Genomic DNA, 14,729 nt, shown 5'->3' with positions numbered 1-14,729 from the left:
CACAGGAAAGAGCTGGCAATGCTCTTGAATGACCTTCTTAAAAATCACAGAAAGTTCCTAATGGAAAAAAAACCGTTTTTCTGAATACATGCTATCCCAATCTATAAAGCTGACTTGAAAAGATGTCATTTGTGGCTTACTATGAGGTATTTGCATAAAGGAGCTAATACACTAACTCATGCTCAAGAATAATAGCCACAGATTTCAACAGATTTTCAGAGCTCCCTGGTATATTCCGAGAACAATATCAAAGGGTTCCTCTCTCCAGCACTGCTGGTGTCAAGGTTAATGAGCTAAAACTTGTTAAATTCATATTACCAAACTAATGACTTTTTTATAGTATACTGCATGGATCTTGACAGGCAGGCTAATGTGGAATACTGCTAGTCTTAATTGAATTAAAAGTTACTACATGTATACAATTAAGATAACTAAAAATGGAGGAGCTGTGAGGCAACTGTCTAGCTATACCATGTCATTGTCACGTACTTCAAGTGCTGCCACACATAAAGTTCAAATTTCAAACTCAAGCACTGAATTCAGACCACATTCAACTGCAAACATGCAGAGGAGAGGAAATACTGACTATCAATAACCCTTTAAAAATCATTCATCTTGATCCTCGTAAGCGCCCTCTTCACCAGTTCACACACTGGACCAGAAAAAGCCACGTAAAACTACAGAGCCTCGGCTCTTGATGACTGTGCAAAAGATACGCTCAACACTGGTGAAGAGAAATTGCCTTATTCCCAAACCACTCTGTCTTGGAGCAGCCCGACAGCTACAGCTACAAAGCAACACACACTTTCTGCTGAGGTATCTTTTTCCATCAGTGTCCTTCTCCTGATGAGGACTGGGAATGCATGGCTTTCCACTCATTCCAAAACCTTCTGCTGCATGCTGGAAGAGCTCCTATCTACCAGGGAATTTTCTAAATCATGTGTTGATAATGGGAGGATATTGAAAATACAAATTTTCTTGAAAAATAAAAAAAAATCAGCCCCCATGAAAATTCCAGGACAGATGTGTAAGGAGTAGGATACATTTGAAATTATTTAAATAATGTGAATACGATTTTTAATACTTTGACATCATCACACCACACATAAAGACTGAGGGAAAATAAAAGCTTAGAGTCTACATCCAACCAGATAAGAAATAGCAGGGGAAAAAAAAAAAAAGGATATTTAATGAATCATATTAAAAGGGAAAGAACTTATGAAAAATAAATGGCATTTGTAGATGATTAAATTTTGAAGGTGAGATGTTGTATAACTGCACCAACCATTTATTTCAGTGCCATAACTGCATCTAATAAATAAAATACTTTTTTTAATCAAAACAGAAGATTCACTACTATCTGATGACTTGGATCTTCCTTTTATGTAGCACAGGGGCAGGGTTTGGGCTGTAATTATCCAAGGCAGTTTCAAAGAAAGAAGTGCTGTTAGTTAGTCGGATAGGAAATCAGTATCAGTCACTAGCAATAGACCAATGCAAATATTTCTTCTACAGACAGAATCTCTGTGCTTAAATTCAGAGAGGCTCATTAGAGATTATCCACCTAAAAAAAAGATACCTACAAGTTTCACACAAATGCTCTTCTGTTTAGATAAAATTTTTCTATTAAAGTTCAATCTCTCGCTAACACAGAAATGTTATTTAATATACAGTATATACCCAGACACACTGGGTATTTATAAAAATGAAATTTAAAATCTTACTCATAATAGCTATTCTAGCATTTTCAGTAGGACTTTTCTCCCTGTATCTAGGATTTCACAGAGAAAGGGAATAAAGTTGGATTAAAATTGCATAAATACCTACTTTGTCAAAATCAACAAAAATACGAGAGGCCCTGTAACTGAGGGGGAATATTTCTCAAGGATGAAATGCCAAAATCCCCCATCACATCAAATTCTTAGAGAAAAGTCAATTAGGAAAAAAGATCCATAGGAATCATAGGAACTTGAAAGACACTTCTTCCTACTACCTTTCCAATTTCCATCTAAAATAGGAGAAAATAAAACACAATTTAACTAATATTATATGCCTTACAGGAAAATGGGGAAAAGCAGCCCCTCATGCCCCATTACTAATTGAATATACAGCTCTTATACAGGTATGCTGGTATGCACTAGTGCTAAAGTCACATGTATCCATCCTTACAGAGCATCTTCTTTAAAAAAAAGGAATCTATTCTCATTTTTATATTGTACAAAGGGAGAACAGACAAAAAAAAAAAAAAATTTCTAGGTTTTAAATATTAATGCATTTAAATATTTATTTAAATATCAATGCATATTTAAATACGAACACATGTCTGATCTTAAAGGCAAGCTCAACATTTATGTCTTATCTTGGTGATAAAGTTCAGGAATATATAATGAGAGTGGAACAACTCTGCTACTGATTAAATGTCAAAAAAGGTTTTATTGTCAAATATACTGTAAATACAGAAGATATACAACAAAGCATTAATTGCAGATGGCTCTGCACAGCTTAAAAAATGTAAATGATCTAAACAGGAAATGTTGACTTTCAGTTTCAGCTATCAATTATAATTTGCCTTCAGAACATACCTCCAGTCAACCTGTAAAGATAGAATGAACTATAAAATGGCCAAATGCAAATGAATGAAATGCTTCACGTTCACGGGCAAAGGTTAGCACATTAAGAGTCTATATTGTAAGCATATATAGCAGAATCAACCAATCTACCCAAAATTCTGGATCTTTATCAGAATTTATCCAAACCTTTGTGAACATTTAAGAGAGATACAATGTGAAAATTTGGTCAGGATAGATGAAAGACTGGATCAGCCACCCTACAAATTCAGAATAGGGTTTGATTGCCTGTATTGCTCTTCTGCAAAAAATGAAACCAAACCAAAATAAAATAAAATGAAATAAAATATCTAACATCTACAGTAGACTGCAGGCAAACACAAGTCTGCAGTACCCTGCTTCCAGAAAATGCCTGAAGCATTAAGAGTTTCACACGGTTATACAGGATAGCTATATGTACGACTGGGATAAATTCCTCCTCCCTGTGGTGTTCTACAATGCTAAACTGAGCCCTTGCATGGCCTTGAACTGAAGCCTTGTGTCGGACTGGGAACCGGCAGGATATGAATCACCTGGAGGAAGGCCAGAGGAGGGCAATGAGAACTGACCAGGGACCTAGAAAATCACCAGTATGAGGCACGTTCAAAAGAGCAGGTTTATTTAATGCAGGGAAGGGAAGACAGCTAGGAGACTCACTAATAGTCTTCACTAGATAAAAGACATGTTCAGCAATACAAGAGAATAAATTGTTCTCCATAGCCACAGTGTGGAGAGCAAGAAGTTGAAGGAAAGACTGTAACAAGGAAGACTCAGGTTAAACATCAGGAAAACCAGCCATGATTAGTAAGCCTATAAAATTTCTAAAATCAATCTGGACAGCTACGAGTCAGGCACGACACTGGCAGAGTTTGTGCTTCACTAGGATTGTGGATAAGAAAACAAGTTTGAAAGTGCTGTTTTCCTATGATCCTAAAAACTGCAAACTGCGATACAGAGATGGGATCCAGAGGCAGTGCCAAACTGTAGGGTGAAATGGTCAATCCTGAACCCACCCTGCAACTGCTAAACTACATCTGCGCCCTGACCTAGATGTGTACACTGCAACACAATAAATCGGAGGGTACAGCCTAGAGTGTTTATCCACAACACAGGCTCGTTAATCCTACATTATGGTCTCTTCTTCAGCTACAAGAATGGTTCAGGTAAAGCCTCACCTACTCTTGAAGAAACCACCATGGTTTGAGAAGATGCTGCTATTCTAAAACCATGAGGTGCATGCTTTCTGTGCCTGCCAAGACAAAACTTGCATCTGGAAAAACTAATACACAAATTGGCCATCCTAAAATACATCCTAGTTAGCTGATAACATAATATCGGTTACATCTCCAAGATAATAAACACATTAAGATGACATTTGAAACATGTACTAAAAAAAAAATGCATTTTCCCTTTAGATTATGGACAATTTAGTAGCTTCAATTATATGGTGCCAACAAGATTTTCTCCTCCATGACTAAATGGACCAGGTTTTAATATTCTTCAGTGATCTTATTAATTTAAATTAAGCTTCTAAGGAATTAAGAGTAAGAATTCCATTCAAGGAAAAGATGTCACCGCCATGGAAATTAGAGACTTCTAACACACTCTGGTGATAAAAGTACATTTACTCATGGTCCGAGACAACACTGCTAGTCTTTCTTAATTGTAACTAGAATGATCTGATAAACTGCTGCTCTTGTATACAGTTAGGGGTTGGTTTTTTTTATAAGGAGCTAAAAACACAGACTACCCACCTGTATCTATTTTTAATTTGGTAATGACTGTACTTGCTAAAATTCTACCAAAATGTCACTCACAGCTTCGGATTCCTGCTTTTTAAAAACAGAATATGGAGCAGAAAGCATAACCTATTATGCAAAACTGTCAGATGCTTACTTTTTAAATCACAGAAATAAATGCATAATCCTGATTCTCTTATGGATCAAAACTTTATAAAAGGAAAACAAAAGTTGAATATAACTATTCAAGATAGCCACAGTAATTTAAAAAAAGTAGCAAGGTTCTGATCTGTGCATGTCCCGTTTATCCATGTAGTCCCTACTTCAGAACTAAGGGATGCCTCTTCCTTTGTGGGTGCAAGTAAAGGCAGCTTACTTGAGACCACTGTGACTTCTGTCTCATCAAATTCACAAATCAGCTAGACATTTAAACAGTGCCAACTGTTGCCAAGTAAAACTGTTATTGAATCTCAGCTGCAAAAATGTCAGTTCAGGGCACCCTGCAAAAATCTAGTTCTGAATCCTTAACTAAAAGCCCACGTTATTAAAATGGGGTTTTTGGATTAATGCTTCTCTTTTGAGTGCAAAAATATTTCAAATGATCACACCACAAACATGTCCTACCTCTAACACAAATTAACTGCATGCTAGGGGAATTTTTTTTTAAATCTGATTAAAATTGGAATTCATGAGACTCCTGCTGTTGGCAGCTGTACCACTAGCAATGACATCCTTTGGGGGACTCTCAGCATGTGTCCTGCATCAAAGGTAATATGGGATTTTTCATCTTAAACTTACATATGCCTTAACATGAACGTTTCAGATTTTATAATGCAACTAAAATACTAAAGTACATTTTATTGTTAAAATACCATTAATGTGAGACTGAAGTGGACTCACTAATATTAACAAAAGCAACTATCACCAATACTTGCTTTTCCTAACATACTGCAATTCTTTACGTACTGGCTGCCTTACATCCTTACACACTGAAATAGGAAATTAAACCGCACTGGCTAAGCATGCTAATACACCACAGTGCTTAAACAAATATGCTACTTTGTGCAAAATGACAGGCAGATGAGATTTTGTTGAAACTGAGTACATACAAGGACCTAAAAAAAGAAAGAAAAAACAGAGGACAGGACATATGGTACTTCACTGTTCTTGTTCTGTGGTAGAACTGTGGAAAATCTGCAAATCACTAAGCATACTTCTTAGCATTTTGGGCATCCCTAATCATCGGAGTTCATCTGATCACCACTTGATGGTTCCTGCTCTCAAGACTGCTTTTGCTTGCATCTAAGAATGGTTTAACAAAAATTACTAACTACATTTCAGAGAGGCAGATCTGGATCACACTTTTCCCTTCCCTTTCCCACTAAGCATCAAGACCAGAAAGGTGGAGATACTGGAGATGCCTTCTCTCCCTACGCCTGCCTGCAGAGCTCAGCCTCTGCTTCCCAACCGGCAGGACAGTACTCTTCACATCATGTCCTTCTCCAGTTGCAGAGCCTTCTACAATGTCCTGGCTAGAATGATTTTTCCTTTTAAAGCACAGTGCATCTAATCTGTACTGGTCTTAATAAAAATGTATACTGAAAGTGGAAGACGCCCTTGCTCATGGCAGGGGGAATTGTAGCTAGATTATATTTAAGGTCCATTAAAATCCAAACCATTCTAAGTCCTAAAACTGGCACATTTCTGATATCACTCCCTAGATCACTACAGAGGTTCCTGTGCCTTGTAGAGAACAGCCAGTGAGAGACACTTCTGAGCAACCTGCTTTCCTCCAGCAGGTTGATATTGACCATGAGTATCTGCTGCTACTAACTAACGTGAAAGTTAAGGCCAAGGAAAAAACTTAGCCCTGGCTCTACGGTGGCCCAAATGATTTATGACATCAAGACCTAGTGAAGAGGACTAATACTCTGAAGAAGGGACTGGGTGAGCTCAGCCTGCACTCACATGTTCTGTGCCCACTCATAATTACTTCATTTGCAACTGTAAAAGTGTTTTAACAGATAAAATTAGTTATTTTGAATAATCCTTCTGAAATATGATATGCATTTTAATTGTATGCACCCTGTCATTAATTAAAGCTCCCTACCTTTTGGTACATTAATTCAAACATCGTATCAGTGACAAAGTGACAATTATAAGACTGTTTACTAAAATTAAAAATAAAGTTAAAAGGTTAATGTACTCTTGTGATACACTTAAGTAATGCTAAAGTGTTTTCATCTGAGTTTTTACTAGACATTATTTTTCTACTCTTCAAAATCAATCTCTTTGTTCCAGGAACACATTTCCTGTCAATAAAATGAAAAATGATATAGATTTAGGAGGATAGTGGTCTCAGCGTAGCATCTCTCATATTATTATTCCAGTATCATCTGTTACAAAGTAAGACCAATTCCCACATCTAATTACAAACAGGATTTCAGAGTCATTAAACAAAATACATTTCCATTAGTGCTGCTGTAAGAAGATAGGGGGAAAAATGAAGATTAGTTCATGCTGCACCTCTGTTTTTCAAGCTTTGAAGATTTAGACCTCTGCACTCTAAGACTATAAATTTGTAACGGATCTGAAAGGTGACAGACGTGAAAGCTCTCGATTCTATGCAGTTTAGCCATACCATTTGCATTTTGTCATTAGTTTATCTTTTGCTGCACTTTGTTCTGATAAGAGATACGGCAAGAATCTAAAGAGGTTGTGATTACACTGTGTGCACCCAGAGGTACATTATTTGGCATTAGAAAGTGGTTTTTTTAATTGGTATGAATCCTGATTTTGTATATTTAACTTGTTCCAGCTAAAGTTGAGAATCATTGTACAAAATTCTTTATGAAGTCTTTATGAAAAGAAAAAAAAAACCCCAAACTACCTTATGCTCTGGAAAAAAAGAAACATCAGATCTTTGACTTCAAATAAGGTAACAGCCAAAGTATACTGAGGAAGCAGGCTGTGTGATATGTTTAACTGTTGAAATATAAACTTACAAGTACACATATATATTCTCAATTCATAAATTTTTAGCAGCATCTAATTGCCACAAAAGTATTTAAAATTTACCCTTGAGAATTACCCACCCAAAAGCATTTACACAAACTGGAGCTTAAACACTTAGTCTATACAAGATAATACCTACATTTGATTAATCTCTCAAACTTTACATCATCTTATGATGTTATAAAAACATAACCGATTCCATCATGTTAGACAAGCATGAAATTTTGAAATAGAAATTCCTCTCAAATAAAAAGTTGCCTCACAGTTACAGAGAAAAGCACAGAGAATTCCATTTCCAGTAGTGCTCTGAAGATTCCCTTTATTAGTTTTAAAACTAAAGCCAGAGCTACTTCATATTTCTCAGAGTTGGGTGTCAGTCAAACCAAATATGTAAATATTAGATGATGAAACAGCATACATACATTTAGGCATGAATCATGTACATTTACTATAAAGTATTTACATACATATTTAGATGTAGAAGAATACTTCTTAAAAAGACAGCTACAGTACTCACACGTATTCAATAGCTAACTGCTTAAGAATCTAAATTGTGACCTTAAAATAGGTTGCAGATAAACAAATTCACTTTTGTACTCCACTGCAACCGTGGTTCACTAGAACATGCTAAAAATCTCGGTATTAAATCCTGCCCAGTGGTAGGGTAACACAGCAGAAAGAGACCACTGATAATTCACTCTCCAAACCCCTGCCCCTATGTGCCAAAGAAACAGATATATGTGCATTTTGTTTCCAAGCTTCACACATGGAGACTAGGTTCTCAGCATAATTGAGAGGGCCCATGAAAGCCATGACCGTTAGGAAGAAACGAAAGAGAATAAAGCAGAATACAGACAAGGTACAAATTAACCAAATGGCTTACCTAATATCTGAGGAGCTGTATCTTAAAAAGGCTCCAGGAAGGCTTCACTTACATTATCTGCAGGGAATTCCTTGCTCTGTATGTTTCAGCAACCATGGAATTTTCTGACAAGCACCAACAGGTAAAGCTTTTTAAAGCTTCAGTGTTACGTGAATGTTTCCATCCCTTCACTCTATTTTCACTGAGTAAAAAAGCTTACAATTTCTTGCAAGTGGGTTCAAGTAACTTCCAAGAAACCACAACTCCACACCTATGGTGGAAGTGCATGCTAAAAGCCACTGAGTTTCATCACTATACAAATCTTCTTCAAGTCCTATGGCCTTCAGATAAACACTCTTATGCAGAGCTTGTCCTCACAGCTAGTCACCTATGGGGCCATACATGCCTTTATTACGTAGAGGAGACTCATTAGACTTCAGCACGCTGCTTCCTCACCTCTGTGCTGAGTCAGCCCTCATAGGAACCAGTATCTTGCTCAGGGGCTTCAGAAGCTTGGGTGCTTTTTCACACAAACACTGTAACATGTCCCATTGGTATTACAGCATCCAGTCTCCCCCAGAGAAATACATCTCAGACTGAGAGGCCAAACAGGAGCCGTGAAGTGCTCTGAACTTCTTTCTGATCTCCAGCAGGTCTTTTAAGCTCTGTCTCTGCATGACACTGACCATCACTTCCTGTCTCCCAGCCTGGTACCATCAGCTGTGTAATACGTGCTATACTATGGGCCATACTCACAAGTACAATGTCATCTGCATGCTTGAGGAACACAGGCAGATCAAAAGTTTCACCCTTTCCTACCTATCCTACCTACCTCAGTGCTCAATCCATTCATGTTTGAGGGCTGTGGAGTAGGAGCTCGCTGCCTTCACCACTCAGTGAAGAAGCCACAACTTCCACCGTGAAAAGCAAGTGTTATCTTCACACTCACCATGACCAACCTATGTGTCTGTCTAAAGAAATAGTCCAGATGTCTCAGTTTTTAGGATAAAATGTTTTAATATATCTGCTAGGGCTGGAGTCAAACAAGCTGAGTTTTTAGATGAGGTGGCACAGAAATAAAGCATATTAAATTTTCTCTTACTTCAAGACTATATATTCCTCCTGGAGAAAGGACAATTAAAGAAAATTAAATGTATGCTTCAGTAGCTTTTTAATTGATTCTAAAAATATTAATTGTAGTTTTGACTGTCTATATTTTTAAAATGGCATGAATGGTTTGTATTCTTTAAGTAAAATTACCATCTTTGAAACAATAACTCTACTCATGTAACAAAAATACTTGCTTTAGCAACAGGAAAAATGACTTCATGAAGTCTGCACAGCACTCAAGGATTAAAAAAATCTGTTCTCTGGTCTCGTCATTTTTACTCTTACAATAAAATAACAGCCTCGGCATCCTGCTTTTTTGAATAAAAGTCCTACCTCTTTTGACTTTTCAAGCACTTGGAAATTTTAAAAGAGGAAAACTAAAAAATGCTGACCGTGTAATAGCTGGGTATTCATGGTGGGTGGAGAACATGAAAGGTTACAATATGGATCTGTGCCTACGCGTTTCTTTTCAACTTGCGCAGCATCCTCCTGCTTCTGCTAACTCGGCAATCATACAGCTGACAGATTTCTGGGTTTTCTAAATAATGCATGGGATTTTCTTTTAACATGTCAGTGCAAAAGTATCAATTCTGCCCCTGTGTCGTTTGTGATGCTGATTTTCCTTGACAGCATTCCATTAAACCAATGAGTTTTTTCCCTCCTGATGGTTCCTTAAATATTCCTCTGAGTGATGTATTTGTGGTTTTTTAAACAGATTGTGAAGGATGTTTGCATTTGTGAGAAAACTGCATGGCAGGTACTGAAGGGAAAAAAGGATTAAAAGATAACACTTTTTATTTTTTCCTTCCTATGAAGAGCTCTTTCTCTGATCTTCATATGCCAAAAGCTGGGGTGTTTTTCCTTTCTTTTCTGCCTAACTTAGCTCCTTGTCTGGAAATTAAGCAACAAGACTCTACATACAGAATAACATTTTGACTTCCTAAGGAAATACCACTGAAACACTTAGTACTGTTTGATATCTCTCTTGGGAAAGCAAAACACATTTATTAAATCATGCACGCTAACTCCAAAAGCCAACAGAAGGAAGTAACTGCTTTATTCTTTGCACTGAGGTTTTGAACAAACAGGTACTGTCAGGGACTGCTATGCACTGATCCTTATTTGCTTATGCAGCTTACAGGATGATCAGGCAGTATCACCAACACTGCGCTCTGCAGTCTATTCTTCCCATTCCACTGGTATCACATATTTGTACAAATTACCTGCTGCCATACTATTAAAAAAAAAAAAAAAAGTTTCCAATTTCCCTAGGCAATTATATGCTAATTTCCAGAATATACTTCACCTAATTTTAGTATTGCATGATGATGAAACAGATGATCTTTATAAACACTTTTGTGCAACCAGAGACATTTTATTTCTATAGAACACAGAAACTGATTACATGGCTGGACTTACAAAAATCTGCATATGCATCCATCATACGTGGCTTCAGCTGCCAGCTTCAAACTTGTAATCTTCCTCATTTTCCAAAGTGGAATATGAAAGGCACACATTATTTGTCATGCTTTACAGCATGACTTGCCTTAGCTATAGCAACCCTCTGGACTCAGGACAACCTTCAGATGTGTGCACTGACTGCCATCGTCAAACCATCTCATCTCCAAGGACTCAAACAGAGAAGCCAAAAAGTAAGAACAGGCTTATGAAAGACTTATGGCCACTGGGAATTACAGAGGGATTAATCTTCCCCTCTTTCAGACACCTATGAACCCAACTAGGTGGTTCATGAAATTCAACCTTCTTTCCCAGATCCTACAATAAGATGGAGACAGACACTAAGCCACAACGAACAGCTAGCACAGATCAGCTGGACTTTGGGGCCAGAGAACCTATATTGCCAGATTAAATACGAGGGTTTAACTGCCTGAGAAGTTTGCTTCAACACTTCATATGATGAGTAGGAAGGTGCAAACAAATCTCTTTCTCTTCTGCAGAGAGAGTGGAAGGAGGACATTAATGTTCAACGTATAACAACATTCCGCACAGCACTGTGAACTAATGCATTACTTCAATTAAAAAATACGTGCATATTTTTTGGTTGTTTGGTACATTTTTCACAGTTGCAGCATTGTCTCTAGCAGCATTTATTTATTTATTTATTTATTTTTAATATGTTACTTAGAATATTCCAGCACTAAAATCCACCACTCCTGAGATGAATACTGGAATATCACCAAAAGGAGGTAGGTAGAACCTGATGGCAAAAGCATGCCAGCTGGAATATAAGCAGGAAAAGAAGTGGCACATTTACTCCCCAGAGTTTTAGACACACTTGTAAGACTCAATTCCACACATGTAATTTCCTAGAGACATATGAGGAATTTTAGTCGGTGATCCTGAGAGTTAGAGATCATATTTTAAATGGATAGCATGAATTCTGGCTTCAGATACAGAAATTCTTGAAAAATCTCCATCATCATAGGTGCACACACACAGAGAAAGTAACGACAGAAGTGACATTCTAGTCACTGCTAAAGAAGCAAATCCAAAATTATTTCGTACCAACTTCAAAAGATACAGATGGGGAATGAAATTAATCTGACAGGCCATCCTCACCATTTTTTTATTACACTAAAGGCCTGTATATAATGACATACTTCCAAAAAATCTGGCAATAAAATTTCAGAACCTAATACAGATCAACTACATTCTTAATTCAAAACATGCTACAGCGAAAGAAACAATTCCACTCATCACACTACAGAATGACGAGGAAGGCACACACCCTAATGTGAGCTGTTTGGTGGTGTCTTATGCTCACCAATGGAAGCCAATGTGCAACACTGAGGTGAAAACCCGACAATCTCTATAGTTGCGATTTTTTAAGTAAAACTGCAACCCTGCAAGTCTTTATTACAGTAGAAAGAAAAAAAAAACATAATCAAAGGAAGCAAAAGGTCCTCTGCTCTGTATAACTATATTTCTGATTTGACAGCTACAATTATAATCATTCAGACATCTATTTCCCACAAACTCTCCATAGCCATAACCTTTAGTGATTAATTATAAAGTTCCAGGAGCAATAGTACACAGACTAATTTCCTAAAACAATAAAAGACAGAATTTCTCATTTGGAGCTAAATGAAACACGAACAGGTTGTTATTCATGCTGAAATCTAGATGCAGAGTCATGTTGCAGCCATTACAGAAGCTATTAAACACAACCCCAAATCAAAGAAACTGTAGGTCTCTCTCCTAAAATAAAATGTTTTTCTCACTTATGAGGCTTCTGACTCCTTTGCGCTGCTCTTTCTTACAACTTCTTAGTAAAAAAATTTCAAAATTCAATTTTCTTTCTCATTCCACATCCCCATTCTGGTTTTAATAGTCAACTAAACAGCAAGAGTCCAGAGCAAAACAAACAGTTGGTAAAGGTTTCATGCATCTTATGGTTTTCTCTTCACAGTGAATCAAAGTTACAAAATGTGCATCAACTTCTAAATAAAATGCCCACTCTCTTCACACACCAATGAATTTCCTGTTCTGAATATTTGATAATTCCTCAGTTGTTCTGTACAGTGAGCAGTTTAGTTAAGTTTTACATTCCATCCATTTTGTTGGGGTTTTGGTGTGTTTTTTGTTTTTTTTTTTTTTTGGGGGGGGGTGACACATCCTGATGTACCTTCTGAATGCAAATCTTTAAAAAATGATTCTCCAATATGTAGAGAAGTCGTGCATTAAATAAGTGATCCTAACGCTGGCACTGAAGATACTAAAAAGAGGGGAAATCATGATTTGTAGTATGATTAGTAGTAGCTCTTTTTGTTAAGGATTTTTTTCTCTGCCCGCAAGCAACTTGATCCAGCAAATTTCCTCTTGGCAATTTTACTCAATTAGGCAACAAAAAGAATTGAGAAAAGATCTTTACATAACTGACACCATATCCTTATCCTTGGGCCCCACTGGAACTTCAGCTAAAGTCAGCAGGAATTTTTTCAAATATTTAAATTGGTATTGAGTCAGTTATAGAACTCATTGAATTGCTAAATCTCAGAAAGCCTTCATTTAATATGCATACTTTAGATGTACTGTCGAAAAGCTGGTATGATAGTCCCCTATAAAACTTGTCAACAAGGTACCTAAAATAATAATATCAATGTACTCTAGCTTCTCACTAAATGAAGTATACAAATTTTGCCAAATCAGGTAACACATGAAACCATCAACATTCAGATTAGCAAGCTTTTGAAACCCCTAATGCTAACAGTACATCTTTTCTGTATGAAGTTTCCTATAGGAATTCTAACTTCAGTCATATTTCTTAGCATTCAGTGAAACTGCATAGTTCATTTTGAACTATATACAGAGTGGAAGAGTTACACAAACTAAATAAGCCTTCTCAGTGCTTTTTTCCTGAATTCAATACACACTAAGTAATTAGGGTCTGAGAGGTGAATAAGAAATACATATCCTACATAACAGAAAGCTGGGGAAGGGTTTAATGCATGAATTCAAAGCCAGATTTCTTCAATACAGATGAGTACACAAATTAGCAAGAGGCAATACCACTTTTGGAAAGACTGCTTTGTGCATAATTTGTCATGAATTCAAAGTTATTCCTTTAGAAAATGAATCTAAGACCTCCCAGCTGCTGCTTTATTGGTCTAATAAATTACCATCTTGATGGTACAATGCATATACACTATACCGCATCCAAGCAAGCAAACCGCTAGAGCATCTTCATCTTTAGAGATGCATGTGTGACTTCAGAGATGTGTGAATGCCAATGGGAGATGTGAATGCAGTGAGGGATTACACAATGCCTCTGTTCTTGAATTGATAATGAAAACAAAGGATGCGTATGCTTCCAAAATGGTAAGAGTGCATTGTAGGATTGCTTACGTCAAAAAAGTAAGTCCAGGTGAAACAGCCTAACAAAGGTAGGTATATAGTAACTCTGAGACAAAACAGATTTCTTATTCTAGGTTCTCTACACTCTCCGAGTAAAAATCTCCTCTATATACCTGAAAATGACACTAGAATAAACAAAGAAGATATCCTCTTTGAAGTATTAGCTTCTTACTTAACCTTTGAACCCTATTCTTGTATAGCTGGGACTTGGGGAGCTTAGTTCAAGTTTATATTAATTCTCACAGAAGTATAGACATGTGTTCAGTGCCTTCTACCTCAGGTTATTCCAGGCAGGTGGGCCATAACAAATGTTTACCATGACTCTCCTTCATAGCTGTGGTTTGCAAACATCCATACAAGGAAAGAACAAAATGCAGAAAAGCCAGAGACTTGGTAATTTTACATTCCCTTCTTTACCTTTCTCTAGTGAACTGTGGATCTCATTATAAGTTCTAACAACCTGATGGTTTGGAAACCATCTACAGAAAAACTCTAGACGTGCTGCATTATTGCCAATAGAGA

General features: G+C 36.9%; 1 protein-coding gene across 4 annotated transcripts in view; it reads right to left on the bottom strand.

Annotated features, from left to right (window-relative positions):
* The window catches only part of DACH2 (dachshund family transcription factor 2), a 283,298-nt gene that overhangs the window by 83,655 nt on the left and 184,914 nt on the right, over positions 1-14,729 (bottom strand). The gene's annotated exons all lie outside the window — the stretch shown is intronic.

Source organism: Pezoporus wallicus, unplaced genomic scaffold (assembly GCF_028554395.1).
Source record: "Pezoporus wallicus isolate ANWC-B61680 ecotype Strahan unplaced genomic scaffold, APGP_CSIRO_Pwel_v1 scaffold_6445, whole genome shotgun sequence".
In the NCBI taxonomy this organism is placed as follows: domain Eukaryota; kingdom Metazoa; phylum Chordata; class Aves; order Psittaciformes; family Psittacidae; genus Pezoporus; species Pezoporus wallicus.
Note: the sequence above shows the minus strand (reverse complement) of the source record. Positions and strands in the feature narration are given on the sequence as shown.